Source organism: Hyperolius riggenbachi, chromosome 1 (assembly GCF_040937935.1).
Source record: "Hyperolius riggenbachi isolate aHypRig1 chromosome 1, aHypRig1.pri, whole genome shotgun sequence".
NCBI lineage: Eukaryota > Metazoa > Chordata > Amphibia > Anura > Hyperoliidae > Hyperolius > Hyperolius riggenbachi.
Window position 1 is genome coordinate 278,686,319 of NC_090646.1, and position 16,967 is coordinate 278,703,285.

General features: G+C 42.7%; 1 protein-coding gene across 2 annotated transcripts in view; it reads left to right on the forward strand.

Moving 5' to 3' along the window:
• Positions 1-2,558: 2,558 nt before the first annotated feature.
• The window catches only part of TMEM150C (transmembrane protein 150C), a 327,838-nt gene continuing 313,429 nt past the window's right edge, over positions 2,559-16,967 (forward strand). For both annotated transcript variants that reach the window (XM_068233635.1, XM_068233637.1), the window contains exon 1: positions 2,559-2,780. The gene's annotated coding sequence lies outside the window, so the exon portion shown is untranslated. The remainder of the gene's footprint in view (positions 2,781-16,967) is intronic.

Sequence of the window (16,967 nt, forward strand, 5' to 3'; positions counted from 1 at the left end):
ACGGGATACAGTTTTGGGCACCTCACTATAGAAAGGACATTGGCTTCTAGAACAGGTTCAAATATGGGCAACTAAATTAATCAGAAGGATGAAAGTTCTCAATTACCAAGAAAGGTTGGACAAACTGGGCTTATTTACCTTGGGGGAAAAGAGGACTGAGAGGTGACCTGACTAACATGTATAAATACAATAAATACAGAACTACTGCGCTTGCGCAGTACGCAGCGGACAAAGTGGGCTTGATTGACAGCGGCGCTTCACGCAGGCGCAGTAAGGATGACCTGGAGGTCGCCCTCTGCACCATGCGGGGACCCCGGGCTGGTGGCTGCGAACGAAGCTGTCAGCGTGGGACAGACAGCTGCGAGGGGCTGGAGAAAGCCCCAGGTAAGTAAATCGAATTTGCATTAATTTTACCTGATGATTTAAAGTAAACTAGAGATCATTAAATCTAACGAATCGATATTCACCCGGGGCTTCCTCCAGCCCCATAAACACGTGTGAGTCCCACCCTGTCCTCCCACGGTCTACCATTCAGTGGCAATCAGCCCCGGTAACTGGCTCAATTGGGTCCAGTCGGGTTCTTCTGCGGATCACATGAGAGGGATATGGAGGCTTCCATATTTATTTCCTTTTAAAGCACCACTACACCAAAAAAGTAAGCGGTTAAAATCTGACTGAACTGCCAGGTTTTGGACTTGTCTATGTCCCCATGGGGGATTATCAGGCTTTTCCCTGTTTTAAGAATCATTTCCTGACCAAAAGTTTAACTGCTAAAATAGTAATATACTGGCAAGCCTTCCTACTCACTTGCTCGCTATTTTGGACTTAGCAACTGCCATTCAGGATTTGCTTTTAAAATGAAATAAATATGGCAGCCTTTATTACCCTCTCACTTCAGCTGAAAGGCTGGATTAAGGCCCCCTGCACACTGCAAATCCGATTTGAGATTCCAATTTTCCCTGGATGCTATCAACACAAGAAGAAAAATTGCAATCACATGTAAAATCACGTAAAAATCCCAAATCGGAATTGCATGTAGTGGGCAAGAGCCTAGATCCTCTTTCCTGCAGCAACCTTTCCATATGCAGCAGCACACCTCCGATTCCATGGGCAGCCCCCTCTTCTATGTGTAACATTAATGTACAGCTGTCCCTCTCTTTCATGTACAACCCCCTAGAGAAGGGTGTTGCTCCCCAATTGCAGCCCCTCTATTAAATTTGTAGCCTCCTCTTCCATATGCATTAACCTCTTCCATTTCCAATTGCCCCCCTGAAGCAGCCCAAGGCGTGGGTCTTTGTGGCCTTCCCAGATATCCAGCCCTGTTCAGGTAATTGAAATCTACTCTGTGTTTGGGACCTGTTAATCCCTGTCAGGGCGTAGATTTTTTTTACAACACCGTATGCTCTCCCACCGATCATACCGATCTCCCGGCGCTGCAGCCCACTCGCTCTGCTGTTGGTATGACAGCAGAGCTTCCTAACCCAGTCAGGAGCCTATTTCATTGGCTCGTGACCCTGTGATCAATGTGATTGGCTCACAGTGATCACAGGATCAAGAGCCAATGAAATCAGCTTCTGACCGGCTCATGGAGCTCTGCTGTCATACTGACAGCAGAGCAAGTGGGCTGCAGCGACAGGAAAGTGGCGTGAACGGCGAGAGAGACAGGTACATGCGTCGAGACGTCGGTGAGCCCAGTTTTCTTACCAGTCTCTGGTCCTTAAAGGTCAACTGAAGTGAGAGGTTTATGGAGGCTGCCATATTTATTTCCTTTTAAGCAATACCAGTTGCCTGGCTATCCTGCTGATTCGCTGCCTCTGATACTTTTAGCCATAGGCCCTGAACAACCATGCAGCAGACATCTGACAAGATTAGCTGCATGTTTGTTTCTGGTGTGATTCAGACACTACTGCAGTCAAATAGGCCAGCAGGGCTGCCAGGCAACTGGTATTGCTTAAAAGGAAATACATATGGCTGCCTCCATATACCTCTCACTTCAGTTGTCCTATAAGGAGCCAGGGGTTAAGAAAGTGGCTAAACATGACAGAGCCATTACGGCTCTTATGAGTACTGGCTCAAGGGCATGAATGAAGATTTAACTGGAGCACAGTAATGGGCTGACTAAGCTCAGAATGAAAACACTGGGAAACTGTCCATGTAAAGTAAGCTATTTATGAAACTCAATTCCTTCATGTACATGATCAGAAAAAAAATTGGAAACAAAAACTATAGAAGGAATCTACTTGGAATTGGTTCATAAGCTTTGCCAAAATTCATCTTCACAAAATGTGCAAGAGCTTTGAATTAACTCGTCCTCCTGACATCTGCAATAAAGAATAAGGTGGTCAAAGTAGGCTCTGGGGATTCTTGCTGAAATCTGCTCATAAAGGTCCGCGTGAGTAGGCACTGATGCAGCTCTAAATGTGACTGACTGCCAAAAGGAAATATGCATTCACTTTACAATAACTTGAACTGAAAAGCATCACAGAAAGCTGGGAACAAATGAATGAGGCGGGACCAAGATTAGTATTCCTATTCCAGAGAAAAAGAGGAAGGTCTTACTGAAGCAAAGAGGTGAAGAATGTAAACAGAATGAAACAGAACATATCAAGGAGGAGAAAAGTGAGATGTGGGGGAACAGGCAGTAAGGAGTGGAGAAGGAACAGAGGGGAGGAGAGACAGGACGATTCAGCAGATTTCTCATTCTCTCAGCAGCTGGGACTCCCGCTTTGCTCTACATACACACAACCTTCTGAGGAGTCTTTCACCCAAGGCTGCAGCAGGTAAGGCACTTTCCTGGTATTGATGATGAGGAGAATGTCTCTGTCACATTCCGTGCAGCAGCTATGCTACAAGAGCTGCACACACAGCATGTGGCTGGTTGTTTGATGATCACAGCACCTCCGCTGTAGATATATATATATATACACACACATATACACGCCTTGCCTTTTGACTCCCTGCAGCTTCGTCCTTGATCAGGCTCATGGGACTGTTGCCTCTCATTGCCATTCATTCGTTACTCTGCTGCTGTTGTGTGGCTAATATTAGTGCAGCTCTCAGGCAGGCTCTGTGCTGCTGGAGAGGATCTATGAAAGCTGAAACATCTCAGATTGCATGTGAATAACTAATACTGTGCTGATAGATTGCAGCTAGCTAAGCATGCACTCTTGTTTTATGCATACATTTTAATCTCATCAAACTGGGTAATGTCAATCAAGGTTATTATTGACAGATGATTTCATTGTTTTGCATTTTCTTGTCTACTGAGAATAGTGATTTTTCATATGAGGGCACTTTATCTTGATTCCTAGTGTTTCTAAATGCACATTATTGAAAACTGCCAAGAGTTTGGATGAGATTGCTGGAAGCTAGCTTTATAAGAATGCATTCAGATTCTACTGTTCCAAGTTGCGCTTAGCACTAGAGCTATCATAATGTATGTGTACTGGCTTGTAGACTATATGACTTATTTCAGTACAGCTTCAGCACACTCTACATGAGCTACTCTGTAGGTGGCTGTTACTAGACAGGAACTGTAAATTCAACTTTGCATGACTTTAAAGAGACTCCGTAACAAAAATTGCATCCTGTTTTTTATCATCCTACAAGTTCCAAAAGCTATTCTAATGTGTTCTGGCTTACTGCAGCACGTTCTACTATTACCATCTCTGTAATAAATCAACTTATCTCTCTCTTGTCAGACTTGTCAGCCTGTGTCTGGAAGGCTGCCAAGTTCTTCAGTGTTGTGGTTCTGTGATGCATCTCCCCCCTCCAGGCCCCTCTCTGCACTATTTAGATTAGGGCAGCTTCTCTCTTCTCTCTTATCTTTTACAAGCTGGATAAATCTTCCTCTGAGCTGGCTGGGCTTTCACATACTGAGGAATTACATACAGGCAGAGCTGTCTGCACTCTGCAGGAAGAAACAGCCTGACACTTCAGTGGAAGATAGCTGCAGGGGGAAAGAAACACACAAATGATCTCTTGAGATTCAAAAGGAAGGCTGTATACAGCCTGCTTGTGTATGGATGTATTTTCTATGTGTGGACATACTGTACATCAATCTACTTCCTGTTTTGGTAGCCATTTTGTTTGTTTATAAACAAACTTTTTAAAACTGTTTTTAACCACTTTTAATGCGGCGAGGAGCGGCGAAATTGTGACAGAGGGTAATAGGAGATGTCCCCTAACGCACTGATATGTTTACTTTTGTGCGATTTTAACAATACAGATTCTCTTTAAACCACAGGCTGCTAGTTACAAATGCATGCCGAAGAAACATCATCTCATTAAATGAGACATGGTTTAAAGAAGAAAGAGCTGCTTACATCCATAAGGTAACACTTTTACCTCTTTCCCTTGTGGAGTGTGGCTAACATGTTGTATGTCACCCAATGTCCTTGTCCTGTCAATATAGGGTACCCATCATATTAGGCAACCCCACACATTGACTTAAGCTTAAACTGACAACGTAGCTTATTTGGGCAGAATAGTCCATCAAACTAGGTTGGTTATTTTGGCAGAATAGTCCATCTAAATAGGTTACCTGCCAAAATGGGCACACTCATGCATTGGGTTTAATTTTATGGTGGTTAAGGTTAGACACTAGGCTAGTAGAGTGAAGCATGACATTACGGGCATGTTAGACACACCAGATGGGGTTGTTAATGTTAGGTTTGTGGGGGGGGGGGGGGTATCTTATAATATGGGTTTTGACTGAGAGACAGACAATATAAACCATATATACTTTATTTGCATGTATAATCATACCATATTTCTGATGGCCATAAAATATGTGATGGACCTTTTCCTGGTCTGTATGGATACCTCTAAGTCTAATTGAAACAGGTGCTGCAGGCAGTGTTGTTGGACAGCTCCTTAGATGCAAATACTGTTTCTCTCTGTAGGTGAGTGGACCAGAGTGTGCTCACTAGACATTGGCACCCCTGCTTATCAGGGAGAAAGTTTTTTGGTATAGTCTGACTTATGTATGGCATTATGTGAGCTGCATCGTTGTAACATTGGCTAATAAACGGAGTATTCCATAGTGTCTTGCTGTTATTCCTCTTCAGTTTGGATACTGCTGTGAAGTTGCAAGGCAGCGAGGGGTTACTATATACGTGACAGTCTTAAAAATATCTAGCAAAGTTATCTATAGCATATGCAAAAGTAGCATATGCTATAGATAGCTTTGCTAACTATTACGTTTCTCTCATATATATCCATAGCATTATATCGTTGTTTGTTGTTGGCTCTACTTTCTTTTGAAGAGTCTTAAAAATAATCTTAAAGATTTTTTTGGTCGAGTTGTGTGCAGTAGCCACAGGTGATGACGAGGGATGGTCAATGAAATGCAAATATTTCTGAGTTGTTGCAGGATTATGCATATTTTCAATGCAAATTTATGCAATTTGAAAACGGACCGATCGAATACCACCGAGGTTGCATAATTCTGCTTAAACTTGAGAATATTTTATTTTCATTGACCATCCCTAGGGGTGAGCATCTGGTTGACATTTTTTTATGCAGCTCTTGAGCGCTTTGAGTCCAACAGGAGAAAAGTGATATACAAATGTTCGGATTAAATTAGGTTAATTGGTGATTGCATGTCTTAAAGGTGGACACACATAACTGTCTGTAGTTAGACCAAATAACAATCTTGTCTCTATGACATTGTGTGCTGCACTCTCCACCAATCAACAGATTGAGATACAGGGGGAGCACAGTCACTTAGGGGAGGGAGCGTAGCCACGTTGCTGCTTTAGGATGGCCACTTTCATGCCACCCTTGGACCTGGGGACAAGCCACAGCAGAAAACTCATTTAGTATGCAGTCTGCTTACTTGCCAAAGAAAGCTAGTAAGTGGGATTAGAATAGGTACTGCTTGAAGATAAGAAGGTAAAACATATATTTTTTTTTGTAAAAGAATAGATTACAGAATTAGCGATGCTAAAAGTTCTGATCCAATTTGGTAAATTGCAAGATATTTAGACAACTTGGAGGTAATTACATTTTTTTTTACCATTTACTCTAACTCTTCTCAGCTCTGCTGCAGTGGTGGAGGAATAGGGTTTGAAGATGTTCTGACCACATCTGGGCCCCATACTAAAGTAGGCCCATGTGGGGGCGTGCTATAGCCATTCTCTACGCTCTTCATTGGTGTCAAAGTGGCAATGATTACTAGTATGTATGCTTTGTATAGTGGTACTCATTATTAAACTGTTCCCCACTATATATGTGCTTAGGTTTCTTTCACTGTGACTGTAATTGCAAAGTAGTTCCAGGGAAAACTCACTACTGAGGGCCAACAATATAACATTTTAGGGTTTAAAATTTGCACTGGAGCCCATGGCTCTGTAGCTATGCCATCATGTACTTGTCTGTGAGAAAAGCAAAAGCAGGTACTGCGGGGGGAAATAAATAGTAAATTACTCCTTACTCTGGGTTTATCCTTTACAGCTGTACTTGACAAAGCTTTTCCTGTTGTTTTTTTATTGTTTTTTTTGCTCCATGGCAGTAATTTCCCTTCACTTTCTCTCGCTGAGAAGATCTGTCAGTTCCAGATAAAGTAAAGAGAAATCTCCGCACTGGAGATGAAGACAGAAACCGCTGTGTCAAGTACAGTGGGGAACTTTATAAGCCAGTGGCAGATGTATCATGTGAATATCTTGTCAGAAATTTCCTTAATTTTCTGCTGGTTACTCTGCAGGAAGCCATCCTCCTCACATCATAGACATAAATACACACCAGAAAGATGTATATAAAAAAACAAAAACTCAATACAACAAAATGGGAAGTATAATAATGCTTCACTTGTGATCTCTGCAAGTGCTTTTCTGAAACAGTGGTTGGGAGGTAGCGAAGAAGTGGCTGGTCAATGGCTCAAAGGAGGAACGAACATGAGCAATGGGATGAAGCGGGTTATGGGCAGGGCAGGAAGTACATCATCTTGAGGTGAGACTCTTTCCTACTGGTGCCTGGGCCAGGAAGCTCTCCTCTACCAAATTACTGCAATGCCTGTGCAATACAAGCGACTCAGTCACTGTGACTAGTTAGCAAGAAGCTGTAGTACAAGCAACCGTCATTCCTCACAAATGCTAACAACTTTCAGATGAAGAGCAACTAAAGGCAGCAAGTGAAGTCTGTCAGTGGTACTCTATCCTCCCCCTACTCTATCACCTCTGTGCTCCTATAACTATGTCTAACATTAACCTAAAATTCTATCACCTAACAATAACCCTCCTATACCCATGCCTAGCACTAACCTGTCATCCTGCTACCCAAACTAACCCTCCTATAACTAAGTCTAAAGGTGCACATCAGTGATACAATCTTGATTGTACAATCTTACCAAATCTATGTAATAGAACAGTGCTGTCCAACTGGCGGCCCGCGGGCCGCATCCGGCCCGCCAGGCCACCTGCTGCGGCCCGCTCGTCTCCCTGGGATGCAGGCATGGCTTGCGCTATGGGCGCCATGCCTGCTCCCTCTTATTGTGTCCCCGCTGGCCTCTCCGGTGTCCCCGCTGGCCTCTCCTATGTCCCCCTGCTGCCGCTGCCTCTCCTATGTCCCCCCGCTGCCGCTGCCTCACAGATCAGACCTCACAGATCGCGGCGACTGATGTAAACAGAGGGCGCATGGTACCCGCACGGAGTACGTCACATGCGGAAGTGAATCATTAGTCACTTCCGCATGTGACGTTCTGCCGCGCGGGTGTCATGCGCGCGCTCTGCTTGCTTCAGTCGCCGCGATCTGTGAGGTCTGATCTGTGAGGCAGCAGCGGCATCGTCAGCGGGGACACCGGAGAGGCCAGCGGGGACACCGGAGAGGCCAGCGGGGACACCGGAGAGGCCAGCGGGGACACCGGAGAGGCCAGCCCCAGAGGTAACGGGCTCGCTACTGGTGGGGGCACCTGTCACTAGCTGGGGGGGCTCCTGTCACTATCTAACTGGGGGGGCTCCTGTCACTATCTAACTGGGGGGGCACCTGTCACTATCTAACTGGGGGGGCTCCTGTCACTATCTAACTGGGGGGGGCTCCTGTCACTATCTAACTGGGGGGGCACCTGTCACTATCTAACTGGGGGGGCACCTGTCACTATCTAACTGGGGGGGCTCCTGTCACTATCTAACTGGGGGGGCACCTGTCACTATCTAACTGGGGGGGGGGACACCTGTCACTATCTAGCTGGGGGGGGGACACCTGTCACTATCTAGCTGGGGGGCACCTGTCACTATCTAAGTGGGGGGCACCTGTCACTATCTAAGTGGGGGGCACCTGTCACTATCTAAGTGGGGGGCACCTGTCACTAAAGGGGCATTCTGCTTATTTATGTGAAATGCTGTCTATTTATGTGCCTCATGACTGCTGAATTTGTCTTGTTGGGGGCCTCATGATTTGTTGGGGGCATCACGATTGCTAAATTTGTCTTGTTGGGGGCCTCAAGATTGCTGAATGTGTCTTGTTGGGGGCCTCATGATTTTTTGGGGGCCTCATGATTGCTAAATTTGTCTTGTTGGGGGCATCATGATTGCTGAATTTGTCTTGTTGGGGGCCTCATGATTTGTTGGGGGCCTCATGATTGCTGAATTTGTCTTGTTGGGGGTCACATGATTGCGAACTGTGAGACTATGGAAAAGCTGAATCGTCATCATGAGACAATAGCATTAAACCTACTTTTTTAGCTTTTTAAAACGGAAAATAAAACTGGGAGGTTCTAAAAAAAACCCCACATTTTTCAGGAGTAGGATGGATGAAATTGTTTATCTTCACAGTTTATTTTCAACTTGGATTTTCCATAATGTTCATGTATGAGTTAAAACGTTTGTATGTAGTTTAAATTGCTGTTGCCACTTTGCGATAAGTGACTTTTGGGTTGCAGTTTGGACACTCGGCCTCCAAAAGGTTCACCACCACTATCCTAATCTAATGTCCCACATTGCTAAGTTCATGTAAATTTGTCTCCACCCGTGGCCACACCCGCATTCTGGTCCATGGCCACACCCATTTTTCGGCATGGTACCCTCGTGTTTTCTGGCGCGCTACGCGCGCCACACAACTTCACTGTTATTTTAAATTGCATTTTGTGCAAAGTGCTGCCAATCTAATTATCCTTTAATTGCATTTTTTCCGGGGGGGGGGGGGGGGGGGCTGCGGCTCTAGCAAGAACCTTCGGCCCTCCACCATGGGGTCTGAAAAAAAAATGGCCCTCCATGCCCATGAAGTTGGACAGCACTGCACTACACGATACATACAGTACATAGACATATGACTCAACGCCACAGAATATGTTGGCGCTTTATAAATTAATAATAATAACAATAATATGACTATGGTAGGGATTAGACTGTGATCCCCTCTTAGGGACAGTTAAAGAGGCACCATGGCGAAATTTTTTAAAATTTAATATATGTGCAAACATATACAAATAAGAACATGGCAAGGGAATGAACAGCGCTACTTAAAAACAGACGCAATATACAAATATATTGCGCAATATACAAATAAGAAGTATGTTTTTTCAAGAGTAAAACGAGCCATAAATTACTTTTCTCCTATGTTGCTGTCACTTACAGTAGGTAGTAGAAATCTGACAGAAGTGACGGGTATTGGACTAGTCCATCTCTGCATAGGGGATTCTCAGCAAGGCTACATGTACATTGTCTAGTTCATATTTTAATCTCTCATTGATGTACCTGAACACAAGAAGTCTGTCCCATGATTTTGCCGCCTTCCTTGGTGTATGTAAGACTGACTGCCCATACCTTTGAAATGTATCTAATGCTGTTAAATATCATTTGGACATATGGAGATAAAACCAAAACTATAAATGGTTTCTATGGGTAAAAGGCACAAATAGTTCTTACAAGTGATTCCTGGGCAACAGCTTTATCTCTCTCACAGAAAAGGCTATTGTAGGTCAAATGAAGCCGTTAGTAATCTTCTCACCAGTATCACAAGACTAAAGATGATTTCAGTTGACCAACTGGAGTAGTTTACTAGTTTCAAAAAACTTTATTTGTGTTTTCAGATAGAAATAGGCTAAAACGCCATAAACCCCATGCAGGGGCTATAACAGTAGCTTCAAAAGGATACAAAAGAATCATCACAGGTGAAGCAAAACTTAAAGGGATACTGTAGGGGGGTCAGGGAAAAATGAGTTGAACTTACCCGGGGCTTCTAACGGTCCCCCGCAGACATCCTGTGTTGGCGCAGCCACTCACCGATGCTCCGGCCCCGCCTCCGGTTCACTTCTGGAATTTCAGACTTTAATGTCTGAAAACCACTGCGCCTGCGTTGCCGTGTCCTCGATCCAGCTGATGTCACCAAGAGCGCACAGCGCAGGCCCAGTATGGTCTGTGTCTGCGCAGTACACTCCTGGTGACATCAGTGGGAGTGAGGACATGGCAACGCAGGCGCAGTGGTTTTCTGACTTTAAAGTAAGAAATTCCAGAAGTGAACTGGAGGCGGGGCCGGAGCATCGGTGAGTGGCTGCGCCAACACAGGATGTCTGCGGGGGACCATTAGAAGCCCCGGGTAAGTTCAACTCATTTTCCCCCAACCCCCCCTACAGTATCCCTTTAAGTAAACACATTCAATGGAGAAAACCATGGTAATTCACTCAAGTAGCAATCATAACTGGAGTAGTTTTCTGAGGGAGGAAGGAGTGGGCATGATTTACGGTGCATTCCATACAGCGATTAATGATTTGGTGCCATTCACCTTGCAATGGTTTTGATGATCTGTCTATGGATGAGTTTATTTTTATGGGAATCCTCACAACAGGAGCAAAGATAAGTAAGAAAGTGACATAGGAATGACTCCTTCATTGAAACCGTTCACAGATCCTGAATTATTTCAGTTAAGTGCTCTTGCTCTACAAGGTTCTTCATGCTCATGTGGACAAGACCTTGCACGCTTCTGTGTCGTTGGCAGCTGGGGGAATCATGACATCATGAAAAATTAGTTTTGCTTTACAAACACAACTTTTATTACAGAATGTACACTTAGTTTAAATGCAGAAGTATTTACTGAATCTTTTTTTCGGTTCACAAAATCAGGATGAACTTTTGAAGCACTTATATTACATCGTCTTTGTACGAAAATGAGCATCATTATTTTTCTGTTCACTTGAATGAGTTACTCGTTCAGCCAAGAGAGAGAGCATTAAATGGAATCTAATTATTTCTAGACAGCATCAGGCGTTGGCTGCCTACAGCTGATGGTGTTACAGGTTATCACAAAGTGCATGTGGACGATTGATGAATCTGTGAGACCGTGCAATCCTTTACCATCGTAAGACTGTTAGACTGCTGTTTATGTTTGGTACTAGTCTTGCAGCTACTCCAATGTTGGAGAACAGAATGCATAAGCCCATTATACTCCAATGCACAATGCTGTTTTGTAATTCCCACAGATTTATTACTTCACAGTTGATGCTCTTATAAGTGGAGGTGAAATAGCTACACTTTAGTTGAGCATTAAAATTCTTGGCAGTTGTAACAGTGCTGAAGATGTTTAGAAATTTCTTCTTAACATTTGACTCTTGTTTCTAGAGAAATTGTGAAGCCTTTTTATGGACGGACTAAGCAATAAAGACACACTAATCAAAAACTGCTGTATAAAGTGTTCAGTGTTTCTAGAAAACTGCTGACAAGAACATGACAGAGATTTGAGCTAAGCCCTCATTGGTCATTTAAGCTAGCCATCATTTTACAGAGGAATTGTCCAAAAAGTTTTGTATTTTGGACAGAGTAGTAAAGAGTAGGAAAGAGTTTGTTGTGTGGGCTCCAACAGTGGAGATGTGGAGAGCAATGCTACTTTCTGTCCGACTGGCAGGATCACAGTGTGGAGGAAGCATGGGCTTGCAAGCAGCCACAGCCCCCCCCCCCCCCCCCCCCCAAAGTAAAATCCCAATTATCTGTCACCAAGGATAGGCTGATGCCAAAAAAGTGCACTTTCTGAGTGCTTGAGAATCAGTGTTAAAAATAGACATGGCTAAAAACAGTACTATATCCCACACTGTAAACTTATCATAAGCTCTGTATTAATGTTGAAATACAGTAATTATAAACAAATTAAGACAAAGGACAGACATAGATTTCTGCATCCTGCCAAGCCAGGAATTTGGTTCTGGTTGCTTGCAAATTCTGGTTAACTGAGTTGTGGTTAAAGGAGGTTTTACTGTATTAACTCTATATACAAAAATGAACTGTCTATGATGACACAGAAACGAGACTTGTTTTAATGCATAAAAATTGGCTGCGGCCTTTTATTGGGGTAGAAAAGTTTTAAATGGGTTATCTTTTTTATTAACCAAACATTAACCAGCATTTACTTTATAACTAATTAAATTACCATTAAATAAATTAACCAGCAAAGTCAACTTAAATGTCCTTCAAATGTCTTCCCTTACCTGGGTGACATTACCTAACCACTTCGCCACTGAGGGGTTTTACCCCCTGAGCACCAGAGCAATTTTCACCTTTCAGCGCTCCTTCCATTCATTCGTCTATAACTTTATCATTACTTATCGCAATGAAATGAACTATATCTTGTTTTTTCCGCCACCAATTAGGCTTTCTTTAGGTGGGACATTATGCCAAGAATTATTTTTTTCTAAATGTGTTTTAATGGGAAAATAGGAAAAATGTGGGGAAAAAAATAATTATTTTTCAGTTTTCGGTCATTATAGTTTTTAAATAATGCATGCTACTGTAATTAAAACCCATGAAACGTATTTGCCCTTTTTTCCCGGTTATAAAACCATTTAAATTATGTCCCTATCACAATGTTTGGCGCCAATATTTTATTTGGAAATAAAGGTGCATTTTTTTCATTTTTGCGTCCATCCCTAATTACAAGCCCATAGTTTATAAAGTAACAGTGTTATACCCTCTTGACATAAATATTTAAAAAGTTCAGTCCCTAAGGTAACTATTTATGTATTTTTTTTAATTGTAAATTTTTTAATTTTTTTTTTAATTACAAAAAAAAAAAAAATGGGGAGTGTGGGAGGTAATGAGTTAATTTTATGTGTAAAAGTCATTTATTTGTATGTGAAAAATGTGTAGGGTGTAGTTTACTATTTGGCCACAAGATGGCCACAGTAACTTTTTGTTTTAATGCGACCTCCAAGCTTCCTTCCGGAAGCTTGGAGGAAGTATAAGGAGGCTGGACACGTGAGTTTTTTCTCACAATGATCGCGCTGCCCATAGGAGAGCAGCTGATCATTGCGGGGCTTAGATCAACGAACGGGAATGGATTTTCCCGTTCATTGATCTCTGGGCGAGCGGGCGGCGGCGTGTTTACTAGCGGCGGGCGGCGTGTTTACAAGCGGGAGCGCGGGCAGCGTCGGGAACGCGGAAAGTACGTGTTTCTCCGTCCCTGGTTGTTAAAGGATGGAAAAAGGGGCGGAGAAATACGTACGGGCGGGGGTAAAGTGGCTAAAATTCAAAAACTTGCCCTTTAGACCCAGTGACATGACCCCCAATAAAATTGGCCTGCGAAATAAGGGAAGGTAGAACACAATGCGCTACTTAGGAAAAACTGTGTCATCACCTCAAGTAACAGGACCAATATAATGTCTTCTTAGCCACTATTGGACTATACAAATCACTGGCTAAACAAAGCACCAGTCACTTCGTAGGCCTTCTGGGGGTCAGATGCTCCAGACAGTAACAGCATCTCACTGCAAACCATAGCAGCCAATCTTGTGGGTGGAAGACAGAGCATAGCAGAAAAGGGAAAACACCAACTCTACCACATAATACTTTTCATGCTGAGGAAATTTTTTGACCATTTCCTATTTGACTTTTTAGCACCATGGCCAATGAAATGGTCCAGATACTACTATCTGGACCATTTCATTGGCCATGGTGCTAAAAAGTCTACACCAATGGGGAGCCTTGGCCCGAGCTTCAAAGATGCTTTGCGGGGGCTCTTTTACACAGTAATTACAATGACTCATGCACTGTAATTACACGACGGGAAACTTGCGGCGAGAGGCGGCGAGTGATTAGCAGCCATATGTATATGGCTCTGGGGTGACGGCGCAGCTACGTGGGGGAACTTTGGCGATGTGCGGCGGCCTGACTGGTAGCTTTGGGGGTCTCCTTGTTAATGGAGACCCCCAGATGCAGCGGCGACGACGTGCGTTATTGTGTTTAGACCAGCTCTTTGCAGGTCTAAGCTAAAGCTCATATCTGCCGATGCTTCCCGGAGGCATGAAAAAGGCAACTGGATACAGTGTAAAGAACTCGCTGGCCGATTATATCGCCCAAGCAAGTTCTTTTCTGCCCGGGGTAGGGAGGGGGGTGTCTTAAAATAAATAGGATAAGGCAATGCTCGCATTGCCTAAATTAAGAACTCTCCACAATATGATATGGCCCTCTTTGTAGAACAGGCATGTCCAAAGTCCGGCGCGGGGTCCAAATGCGGCCCACTAAGCCTTCCTAGTGACCTCCAAAGCTCTCTACAGTTGTTAATTCTATGTAGCCGCAGGCCGTAGCTGCCTAAAAAGGTTGGACACCCCTGATGTAGAACATGCTAGAGCTCAGGATCTTGTCTATTTAATTTGAAATGTTTTTAAATCTCTGAGTCAGCAAGACGTCTGGTGTGCAGATTCAGAACCTCTCTCTCTCTCTTTTGAAGCAAAATCTCATCTGTCCTATAAACATAAATGATAGTTTGGCTAGTGAGTTTACTAGAAAACCAAGGTACAATTATTTGTTATTAGATAGGACCTAGCTTTCATGAACTCATTTCAGTCCTATGTTATTAGAATTACTGGGGTTTATTCAGATGCCTTATCTTATTTTCAGATTATTTATAAAATCATTTTTCTACACTTTCCAAGTTAAAAAAAAGTCTTTTAAAATATTCTTAATTAAATTAACCTTGATGCTACTCTTCTTGCCTTAATTATAGAGGGTTTTTTGTTTGTTTTTTGTGTGTAAGATGTTTTTTTTTTAAAAGATTAGAAGAAAAACAGATAAAGATAGTTAACTCATGAGAAAAGTTTTGTGAATCAACCCTATTCTCTCTTACATATTTTGTAGATTATTATTATTATTTAGTATTTCTATAGTGCTGACATCTTCCGCAGTGCTGTACAGAGTATATTGTCTTGTCACTAACTGTCCCTTAGAGGGGCTCACAGTCTAATTCCTACCATAGTCCTATGTCTATGTATGTATCGCATAGTGCATGTATTGTAGTCTAGGGCCAATTTAGAGGGAAGCCAATTAACTTATATGTAGGTTCTTGGGATTATTATTTAGTATACCTTTGAGTGATTTACATATAACAGAAGTCAAAATTACTCGTCTGTAGTTTTACTTTTTTGTTTCTTGCCATTCTTAACTGCTTCCAGACTGCATTGGTTGAAGTCCATGTCCTGCAGGCGACTGCGCGGCTCTGACAGGACGTAGATTTCAACTTCCCTGCTGCACGCTACCGCTGATGGCATCACTCTGTCCCCATCGCAGTCCATTTGCTTTGCCGCCTATATGACAGCAGAGCTCTGTGAGGAGCCGATTTCATTGGCCCCTGACTGCGTGATCACTTAGCCAATCCCATTGATTTCCATTGATGGACAGGGTCAGGAGCCAATGAAAGTGGTTTCTGGCCGGCTTCATTCGATTGTGTTCATTTTGAAGCTCCATAAACTTGCATACAACATTTGCATAATCCTGAATCAACTCAAAATTATTTGCATCTCATTAACCATCCCTACAAATCCGCACACACTTCATTACAGCTTTACAAATGCCTAGGATTAAGGCCCCCTGTTATCTCACACTGTATACCCTGATTCTGAGCACACATTCTTTCTCTATCATGATCCTAACACAGTCTGTCAGGTTAGAAGCATCCATGATTCTACCAGTCACTTACTTAGTGCAGATGTGCAAAATAACTATCCAGTGCTGTTTTTTTTTTTTTAAAGCGGATTACTCATGCAGGTGGAATAAATACCTGGGCTGCCTATACTGAAAAGGAGTACAGATTTCAGGCTAGAAAAAAATAAATAGCCCGTTTACAGTTAATTTTAGAAAGTGATAGCTGATAGAAATGGAAAGGTGATTTTATAACGTTAAACTGCAAGAGAGTTAGTACAGCTCTGCCACTGATAATAAATAAATGGATGTAAAATGAAGGCTGTACAAGTCCTAAAACCAGTGTTTGTGGATCATGCATGCTTTGCCTGCAACGGCAAAAAGAAATGACTTGCATGGCTCTATCCACTGTGATGCATTCTGGTCTTGCTTTATGAACAAGAACAGGATGCAATCACCTGCATTTACCTTTTGCTTTAAAGAGGAACTCCAGTAAAAATAATGTAATAAAAAAAGTGCTTCATTTTTACAATAATTATAATATCACAGTATAAGTGATTTATTCAGTGTTTGTCCTTTGTAAAATCTTTCCTCTCCCTGATTTACATTCTGACATTTATCACATGGTGACATTTTTACTGTTGGCAGGTGATGTAGCTGCTGCTTGCTGTTTTGGCAGTTGGAAACAGCTGTAAACAGCTATTTCCCACAATGCAATAAGGTTCACAGACAGGAAACGGCCAGGATCATGGTCCTCAGAGTTTCTTGTGGTAGGGGTTTCACCACAATATCAGCCATACAGAGCCCCCTGATGATCCGTTTGTGAAAAGATTTAGATTTATCATGTAAAAGGGGGTATCAGCTACTGATTGGGATGAAGTTCAATTCTTGGTCACGGTTTCTCTTTAAGGCAAAACTGTATAATTTAATAAACACTAGTAAATCCCTGGAGAAGATAGATTAAATCATGCATTTACTGTCTTAGCTTGTGTTTTGTCTTCTAAACTCGTCTAATCCATCTTCTAATGATGTTTTTAATGAGTATATAACAATATAAAGTGCTAGTACAATTCATCTTTTTAGTAATCCTGCAATGAAACTATGTGCTCCAACAAAGGTAAACATACTGTA